The sequence below is a fragment of the Serinus canaria genome, chromosome 9 (assembly GCF_022539315.1).
Source record: "Serinus canaria isolate serCan28SL12 chromosome 9, serCan2020, whole genome shotgun sequence".
Classification (NCBI taxonomy): Eukaryota; Metazoa; Chordata; class Aves; order Passeriformes; family Fringillidae; genus Serinus; species Serinus canaria.
In genome coordinates, this window is record NC_066323.1 from 23,902,770 (window position 1) to 23,912,715 (window position 9,946).

The 9,946-nt window shown below is 46.7% G+C and overlaps 1 protein-coding gene across 2 annotated transcripts in view; it reads right to left on the reverse strand.

Annotated features, from left to right (window-relative positions):
• The window catches only part of CAB39 (calcium binding protein 39), a 43,602-nt gene extending 38,580 nt beyond the window's left edge, over window positions 1-5,022 (reverse strand). Inside the window, exon 1 of one of the 2 annotated variants that reach the window (XM_030227222.2) lies at window positions 4,900-5,022. The gene's annotated coding sequence lies outside the window, so the exon portion shown is untranslated. Of the gene's footprint in view, window positions 1-4,171; window positions 4,190-4,899 lie in introns of those variants that run through there. The other variant, XM_050978032.1, reaches the window with a different exon arrangement.
• Window positions 5,023-9,946: the final 4,924 nt, after the last annotated feature.

Genomic DNA, 9,946 nt, shown 5'->3' on the forward strand with positions numbered 1-9,946 from the left:
AGGACTTGAAGAGCAGGTGTGACAGGTTGGAAGAGCCATGCATTCATAAACCATGTGGGAGAGACTTCTCAGACATCCCTCTGTTACACTCAGTGCATGTCTGCATCCCTAAGGCCTCTTTTACAATAAACCCCCCCACATTTTCTTTGCTAACATTTTGTGCCTCTGTGAACAGACTTTACTTGTGCTTATTCTTTTTCTGTACATGATATTCAATAAAGTCATAATGTTTTGTGGTTGTTAATATAGTGGGTAATTTTATAAATTATTGCAATACATTAAGAAAATATTAAAAGGAGTATAATCTGCCAGAGCTGTAACTTCACATGTAACAGTCAAAAATAAAATATAATGGCCAATAACTTTAGCCTCATTTCTACAAGGGGAGCAAAACCTCCTGAAACTGCTTAGCCAGGGGAAGAGCTCAGAGCTCCACTGCAGCAGGATGCTCTGAAGGGCTGTGATCAGCACACACATCTACCACTACATACAGGCTGACACTCAATGTCTACAGACTTCCTCTCAAAGCAAGCTCCTCAGCAGATGAGCTGAGAAGCTGCTGTGGCTCTGAATGAATATTTGGAAAAATATATCCATCCATGAGGAGCTTCCCAGGTGCACCTGGCCAGGAAGGTAGAGAGAAAATGACAGAGAAAGTTGCACAGTTGGAGGAACGCTGGCTGCAAGAGCCATCTGGGGTGTCAGAGGGACCTTCTACAACTCTGTGCAGCTGCCTTTCCTCCCAAATCTATGCACTGCCATGCTTCACTCCAAAGTCAGTAAATAAAACAATGGAAACTTCTCAGAAAGGTGTTTCTTCAGATGTCAAGCTGTTTGCCTGGGCAGCTTTAGCAGCCAGAAAAAGATCACACATTCACATTCCCCATTTCTGGAAAGGCTTCTCCATTTTTTCATTCTGTGTTTTAACACAGATAAACTTCAAAGGAGATAAGGCATTTCACACATGAGTGACTGAACATAAGTACTGTTCTCACAGTCACATACATTCAACTCCCTGAAAAGCTGACAAATTAATTCTCTTTAATTTATAGCCAAGTTCTATCTTAGCTATTTTTAAGTCTCATGTTTCAAATCTTGCAGGGTTTGCAGTTAAAACAATTTGTTACATTCTCTTAGTAAGAAAAAACTATTTGTTATCAATAAAGACTGACTAAAAAAATACACAACAGGGCAAGGATCAAAAGCAGCCTAGAGTAATTTTTCACTGATGCAGCCATTTCCCACACTTGGCAGTATACCTGAATGTTTTAAAATGTTTTAAACATCTACATAGTAACTCATAAATATCTCCATCCAAAGAATGTTTGTGAACTTAGAAAAACATCTTGCACTAATACTACAGTCCTCTACTAATTATAACTCACCAGTTTTTGAACTGTCTTGCTATATTTAACTTTTTAGTGAAGAATTCTCTGAGTGTTTGAAGGGGAGGGAAGGATTACAGAGGAAAAGGATCTTTAGAAAGAAACTTGGAATTTAACTACAAGTAGCAAGATTTCAATAAACAGATTAGCTGCAACATTCGTAATATCCCCCAGAAATTGTGCCCTTGTGGATAGGTTTAATATTTGCTCCCTTTTAGCAAATTTTAAGTCAACAGTCAGAAACTTTTTGTAGTGTCTTTTGATTATATCAAGCATAGCTAGAATGCTCAGACCAAGGGAGTTAGAAAGCAAATTCAGTTGTTTATTTAAACCTAAGCCATTTACTTCCTAAATTAACACTGTCTGAAAAAAAGAGGCCACGAAGGCTGTTGAGGAACAACCACAGTTATTCCTGTAAACACACAGAATTTTGGCTGCTTTGAGTTTGGATCAATCCTGAATTCAAGCCTTTATAAGAAGTATTTAAACAGGGGCAAATGAATGTGTTATTTTATCACAAGGTGCAATAAGGAAGGCAGTAACTCTACTCAGGCTAAAGAAAGCCCAAACTCACATGACACCAGTGGAAGCCTTAGGTACTCCTGATCATGCATTTAACAACCCAGCTCAAGTCCTTTAAAATAATTAAAGACAGCCTCATCTTCTAATTTAACCTTTGTGTTTGCACTTGGGGGGTGGGGAGGGATTTCAGCATAAAGTTTCACCTTCTCACTGCAGACATTCAGCTTCCCTTTGGCTCACACCTCTGCACCTCGTGGTGCCAGAAGCATGGTATGGAGAGAAAACACGGGCTGAGAGAGAATTAAACGTACAAAATTTCAACTGTGCAATGCAAAAATGGTAATATTGAAAAATATTCAACTCACATTTTTGCTTCACACATTATTTACATAAATAGCTGCAGGCTGTTATGGAACTATTAATTTTGAAGGAGCAGATGAGTCAAATCTTATTTTTGATAGGTAACTGCAAGATGCCTCCAATTAGACTAAGATAATCATACTTTAATAGCTGCTCTTGTAATTAAACCATATTACACAGTGTCACAAGTGCAGAAAAGCAGGGCCAGAAGGGAATTCAAAAGGCCACCAGGCTTCTTCCTGCCCCCTGCTTCAAAGCAGCACCAGCTATTAGAGCTTTCTGAAACTCCACCAAAAAAATCATTATTTTAGCAAGTGTCTAAAGCCTCTACAGCACATACAGAGATTATCAGCTTTCAGAACTATTTTAGACAAAAAAAAAAAAAAAAAACCAGGCTGCAAACAATTCATGTAAAAAAATCCACAAAAACTGAACAAAGAAATGATTCAGAAGGGAAGACACTGGCCAGTAATTCTCATATTCACCAAAATGCCATAAAAAACCTTAGGAAGTGCAGCACATACAGGGCAACAGTCAAGTCTCATTCAACTATCAGCAATTAATTAATAAGAGCTACATGACAGAATGCAAAATAGATACCATTCCCTCCTGAATAAGCCAATCAAGGAATTCCAAGAGGTGCAGTTTTAATATTATCACACCCCACTGGGAATATACATTTGTCTGGGCTTGATAATACCCAAAGAGTATAATTATCTCTCAAAGACATACTGTCACATAGTATTACTCAACTGCTGCTTCTATTTGTAAACACATATATTTTTACAAATATAAATTCTTTTTTACACAACTGTGCATTCAATGCACACAGAACACATTGAAATTTCACAACTTCGTGTCAAGATAAAGAAGAGAATCTCATTAAACTTAAGAGAAAAAAAAAATCAATGCTGTCAGCATTCAGAAAAACTCAGCAACATGGTAGTCCATAAGTACAAACTCACATTCTAAGACTATCTTGCTTAGATAGTCCCAACACCATCAGGCAGGACCTCCTCCTGTCCCAAGGTGCCTCTGAGCAAGGAAAGCCCCAACAACAGCAATGTTACACTACTGATGAGATCCACATCAAATACAAATAAATTTAAGCCAAAGGCATCCTAGCTGGCTGACCCAATAGTTTCTCACACCACATGAAAACCATGAAGCTAAAACTGTGAAATACAATATTCTTACAGCAGACAGAAACCTATCAGGACACCATCACGCCACTTACAAGTCACCTTAGCTGCCAGTTTCTACAGGACAACTGAAAACAGCAAAAAATCAACTTACTCCTGAGCCCAGAATAGGTACCATGCTTATCCTACTTCACAAAATATTTTGTGGCCTTTTTTTTCTTCTGCAGTTAAAGGCATGTGCCACATCAACAGGTCTTAGGTAATAGCTGTTAATTAAAGGTACACAGTCTTTTAAATAGTAAAAATCTATTATTTAAAAGCTTCGATACCAAGGTGCAAGCTGAGAGGATGTTAAATTTCCTCTGACTACACGAGCTCTAGGTGTTAAAAAGGAAGGCACACTTCCTGATAAACCACACTGCTAAGGATATTAAATTAAGAGCTTCTGACAGGTAAGTTTAAAAAAAAACCCACACACAGACAAAACTTTACAACATTTTGATGTTAATCAAATTTCATTTCTGATCCACACTGAAACTGTTCTTCCACGCATTATTTGCCTCACTGAAACTGAAGAGCCTAGGTCATGTAATTTAATCTTTGACTCATCATGCAAATTAAATCACACCATTCCCACAAGACAGCATATAGGTTTTAAATAAATCCTGGGCACCTACATGATCCCTCACCAGGAATTAAAATTTAAAAAAATTTAAAAATACCAAAACCGGACACATCCTAGTTTCAGTACCGGTAGCATACCAGGGATTCGCAGGGAAAAAAACAACGGCAAAACTTTTCTTATCCCACGGAGCAGAGAGATCAGGCCGCGTTAGCTGTCTGTGGGGCAGTCCGCAAAGGAAACAGGCTCCGAGCAGCCCTCCCGCACAGCCACTGCTGCGGAGGCCTAGCGGGGCTACCCACAGCAACAACAATTGTAGGAAGAGGCCTCGGAGCCGGACCCCGAGAGGCCGCGCAAGGCAGTGCCGGCCCCGCACCTCCGGCCGCTCCGTGCGCCCAGGGCCGGAACAAAGAGCGGTGGTCGCCGGCAGCGCCCCCGGCCCGGCCGGCGCTGGGACGGGACAGCCGCTGCCCCTCCGCCCTCCTCGGGAGCGGCGCGGGCGCTGCGGTTCGCTCCGGGCCGAGCCGTGCGCGGCTTTACGTTGATCGTTCCCCGGCTCGACGTTGGAGCGGCTCGGGGACCGGGGCGCTGCCGCACGGGAAGCGCAGCCACGGCCGTGCCCTTTCCCTCGGGCTGCCCGGCCGTGCCGCACGGCACCCCCGGAGCAGCGGCTGCTAGTCCTGGACCTGCCCTCTGCCCAGGCCGGTAGGACTCGGCCGGTCCCTCCCAGCGCCCAGCGGACAAACGGGCCCGGAGCGCGGCGGGCACCGGCCGGGCCGCGCTACCCGCGGCCCGCGGGGCACGGCCCGGCCCCGTGCCGGACAATGCCCACGGCTCTCGCCCCCCGCAGCCCCGGCCGCCCCAGTACCTGTGGGTCCGGCGGGCCCCGCCCGCCCGCTGGCGGCTCTCGGCTCCGGCGCTGCGGCTGCGGCAGAGGCGGCGCGGCCCCGGCTCGCCCGGCCCGTCCCCCCCGCCCCGCGCTCTCGGCGTCGCACCGGCCCTCCCTCCCGCCCGCGCTTCCGCTTGCGCCGCGGCGCCACAGCGCCCCCTGCCGCCGCGGAGGACCGAGGGCGCTGCCGAGCCCGCCGCGCGTTTTGTTATTTCCTCGTTTTATTGTTCACGGTGCTTTTCGTCATTATTCGAGTCACAGAGCCACCAGGGCTGGAAGAGACCTTTCAGATCACCCGGTCCAACCATGGTACACTGCCACTGTACCCCTAAGCTACTAAATTACATCGCCCAGCCCCAGGTGTAGGTGTCTCTTGAGCACCTCCAAGGTGGGGACACCACCTCCTCCCTGGCAACCTGTTCTGATGCCTGACCCCCTGAACAGGGAAAAATATGTTTTAATATTTAATCTGATTCTCCCGCCTCAGTTTAAAGCCATTTCCTCTGGTCCTCTCACTGCAGACATGGCAGAAGAGACCGGCCCCATCTCACTACAGCCTCCTGCCAGGGTGTTGTACAGAGTTGTACAGAGCAAGGAGGTCCCTCCTGAGCTCCTGGAGGCTGAACAACCACAGCTCCCTCAGCCACTCCTCAGCAGAACAAGTATTCTAAACCTCTCACAAGCCTTGGTGCACTTTGCTGGACACGCTCCAGCGCCTCAATGTCCTTTTTAAAGTGAGGGGCCCAAAACTGCACGCAGAACTCGAGGTGCAACCTATTCCTTTATTCTTTATTAGTAGTTAACTGCCTTTCTATTTACTATTTAAATGTTATTTATTGGTATTTATTAATTTGTTATTTGTATTTACTATTCTGTTCACCATTTTTACCCCTCTCTACTGTGCCCTTTTGTAGACCCTTTACACCCTCTGTAGTGTCACAAAACTTCTTTTCCATGCCGTGACCCTCAGGGCCTCAGTGAGGGGTTGGAACTCGGCATCGTGCCTTGGACGTGCTCTGATTGTCCTAATGCATCAGGTGCTGGTGATTTACAGCCTGCAGGTTTTCTGCACTCCCCAACATGGCATGGAAGGACTCCAGACTGGTTTTCTGTCCCTGTATGTAATACTCATCTACTACTGGCACTGTGACAAATGCAAATTAGCCTGGATGGAGAAAAGCCCACACCTCTCCCAGCATAGATCAAGTTGATATTGTCCATTAGTGCGATATAATACCTTTAAAGCAGAAAATACATTTTTAATGGAACAAGTCATGAATTTCTCAGAAGCCACGAGGTGAAACCTTGCCCCAGGAGGTCTGATGCAGCACCGGCATGCAGCCATGTGGGACCTGCTTCCCAAAATGTCCATAAGCTTCTTGTGAGCCCACAGCTTCTATCTTCAGTTTCTTCTTGCTTACCTGTCTGCACATCCCTCTGCTGCACTTCCCTGTCCCACTGCTGGGGAGGTTTGGGTTGGGCTCCTTGGTGTTGCTGCTCTGAACTCCGCACATCACAATTCCCTGGCTGCTGAACCTCATGTCGGTGGGCAGAGCTGCCTCTGGCCTCTTGGTGGGTCTCCATCAGCTGTGTGCTACAGCTCAGACATGGGAAATGCATCTGAGCACCCCAGCATCCAACAGCAGGGGAGCAGAGGGGCTGGCACTGGGCAGTGGTTCCACAGGACACTTCCTTGGACATGTACCATGGGCTCCAGGTCCAGCCTGGCACCATGCTGGAGCCACAGGGGGCTGCCCCAGCCAATCCTGCCACGCTCAGGGGACAGGACATGTGTGTGCATGCATAGCATTTATTTATATCTACTTCCTAATGTTTATTATATTTATTTGTGAATATTGGTTATATTCATTCCTAATTTTATTACATTTATTCCTACTACTTATTATCTTTGCCTCCTATATTATTTATATCTCCCTCAAATATTTACCTGCTGTTGCAGGAAGATGTAAGAGATGCAGCAGCACTGGATCTGAAGCAGGAGGGGTCGTGGTGCCTGTGTGAGGTGATGGGACCTCGACTCACCACGTGTGGTCAGCACAATTTTGGCAGTTCATACATATATCCCACTTGTGAGAATAATCAATCTCAAAGCCAACAAGGAAAAGGTGTGTTTATCTGAGTTCAAATTGTGAACCCATACTTAGGCTAAAACCATTGGAGTTTGAACATAATAATCAGGGTACTGAGGAGAGAGGAGGAGGAGTTAAAGGCAAGCACTGTTAAAGGGATTCAATATCAGCTCCTGGAGGGTAGACACTACTGCTCTACAAATGACCATTGGAAAAGAGATCAGGCCAGAAATGGGTTCAGTGCAATTGCTATCCCTGCACACTGCAGAGAAATCCCTGAGCAGAGAGAGCATGATTTTCCTAAGCTCTTAGAAGCAGGGATTAAATACAGCATGTGAGAGGGCTCTTGGCACACTAATGACTCACTAATTCACAGCCATGACTGAGAGAGCCATTGTGAATTAATTAATCCTTGCACATTAGGAAGTGAGTAAACATTAAAAGAAAATCCAAGTTACTTCACTGGGGAAAAGAAAAGGTATTTAGAAAGGCAAGCATGCAGGTGCTTTGCTTAGGAAGGATAGAGCTGAATGGGATCCTGGGTCTTTCTGCTGCAGGTGGGAGGCCCAGGGAACTCTACAGCTTAGCTTTAACTCCTCCCATCACCATCTCGCACTGAAAAATAGCAAAACAGGGAAAAAAAAAATGTCAGCCTGTGAAATTACCCCTCCTTCAAGCAGCTCCCCTCTTTTCACCCTTCAGCCTTTACCTCATGCAGTGTAGCCATTCCCTCCTGGGGTGCCACGGCCGCTCTGGGGCTAGCCCCCCCCCCCAGCTCTTCACAAAGCCCTGTAGCCATTGCCTGCTCTATCTTCTCTTTTCCATGGCACACACGTGCCCTTTTCCCTTGTGGGTTCCCCTCACATCCCCACTGTGCTGGCAGCAGGCTCTGAGTGCCCCTCACATCCCACACAGGCCCCAGGTTCCCCTCATGTCCCCTGCAGGCCCCGAGTGCCCCTCACATTCCACACAGGCCCTAAGTGCCCCTCACATCCCACACAGGCCCCAGGTGCCCCTCATGTCCCCTGCAGGCCTCGAGTGCCCCTCACATCCCCTGCAGGCCCTGAGTGCCCCTCATGTCCCCTGCAGGCCCTGAGTGCCCCTCACATCCCCTGCAGGCCCTGAGTGCCCCTCACATCCCACACAGGCCCCAGGTGCCCCTCACATCCTCTGCAGGCCCCGAGTGCCCCTCACGTCCCACAGAGGCCCTAAGTGCCCCTCACATCCCACACAGGCCCCAGGTGCCCCTCATGTCCCCTGCAGGCCTCGAGTGCCCCTCACATCCCCTGCAGGCCCTGAGTGCCCCTCATGTCCCCTGCAGGCCCTGAGTGCCCCTCACATCCCCTGCAGGCCCTGAGTGCCCCTCACATCCCACACAGGCCCCAGGTGCCCCTCACATCCTCTGCAGGCCCCGAGTGCCCCTCACGTCCCACAGAGGCCCTGGGTTCCCCTCACATCCCTCACAGCACGCCTCCAGCCCTTGCAGCTGGCCACACACTTTGGGGTGTCACTGCCCAAAGTTTTACTGGTGGCGTCACAGCTGGAGCTGTGTCACACAGGTGTCACAGCTGTCACAGGTGTCCAGCAGGAGCCCCAGAGCTCCAGCTGTGCTGGGAGCTGGGCAGGCAGCCCTGAGGTAATTCCTGTGCTGTGCGTGTGTCACCCATGCCATTGGATGGAGGAGCTCTGGACCTCCATGGCTTTCTGACACAGATCATCTCAAAATATACTCTGGGGCCTCTTGCCAGCTGTCTGGAGGGGCACACGAGGAGGGGAGAACAGAACCAACTCCCAGGTATGTTTAAGTGGGCATAGACTGGTGTGATTCCCAGAGAACAGCCCGTGTTCCTGGCTCCTGATAAGGCGCCTCAGGGAGGAAATATTAGAAGTAGGGACAACTGCAGTCATGCTGAATTTCTTCTGTTTAAAGTTTGACAGAAGAAGAATCCTGAGTCTTTCCATGGACTTTGAACCAAGCTGCAGTGGCTGAATTTAATCACCAGGTTTCACAAGTGCCTGTGACAATTCCTGAAACTGCGTTTCACCCGTTACTGCCTGGAGACATTCACTGCAGATCCTAAAGCTTTTCTCAAAGAAACATCTGTGGGTATTTTTTTACCTTTCAGTTAATTCAATTAATACATAACGAGCAGACTCACAACCCCCAAAATCCTATTTATGGTAGAAAACACAATTAAATGTAATTGTCTTTCATAGCAGTTAGGAGGTTTTATCCTCATGGACATTCCATGATTTATCTTTAATTCAAGGTTCTATTTCAGAAATAGAACACATTTTAAAAACATTATAGCAAACCACAAGAACTAAGGGTTAGCATGTAAACATTGTCAGAAAAAAACCCCATTTACCTGAACAATCATAGAAAAAAAAAAAAAATCTGTTGCAAATCCCTTTCCTGGAGAGCAAGTCATTTTAATAAACTTTTTATTACTGTGGAACAATTGAAAGTTATCTGTAAGCATCCATTCCAGGGAGGATCTACTACTAAAGCCAAAATCAGGTTTCCATCAGCATTGTAAATGTGAAAGGAAGTAAAAGAAGTCACCCCAAGAAACAGCACTAGTATAAAATGTATTTCCTGAGCTAAAAACAAAAAACAAAACACCATACACAAAAAAACCCAGTCAAATGCAGCCAATAATTCAATAGAACTGGAAGCAAATACAGTAAGAATCCCAAATCATGCAGAAAGACAAAAGGCTGTGAACACTGCTGAAAAATACTGTTGGGTTATTCCTTTTAGATGCTTTCCCTCTTCTTTTACATTTTAAAGAAATTACAAGGTGACTAACTTGGTTCCTATTTAAGTAATGCTGTTAAACTCTGAAGCTCACAGCCTCAGAATAACACTGCTGTGCACTTGCTTACCCCTTTACCCCTTCAAAGGGCTTTGCAGAAATGAATGCATTAGCTCT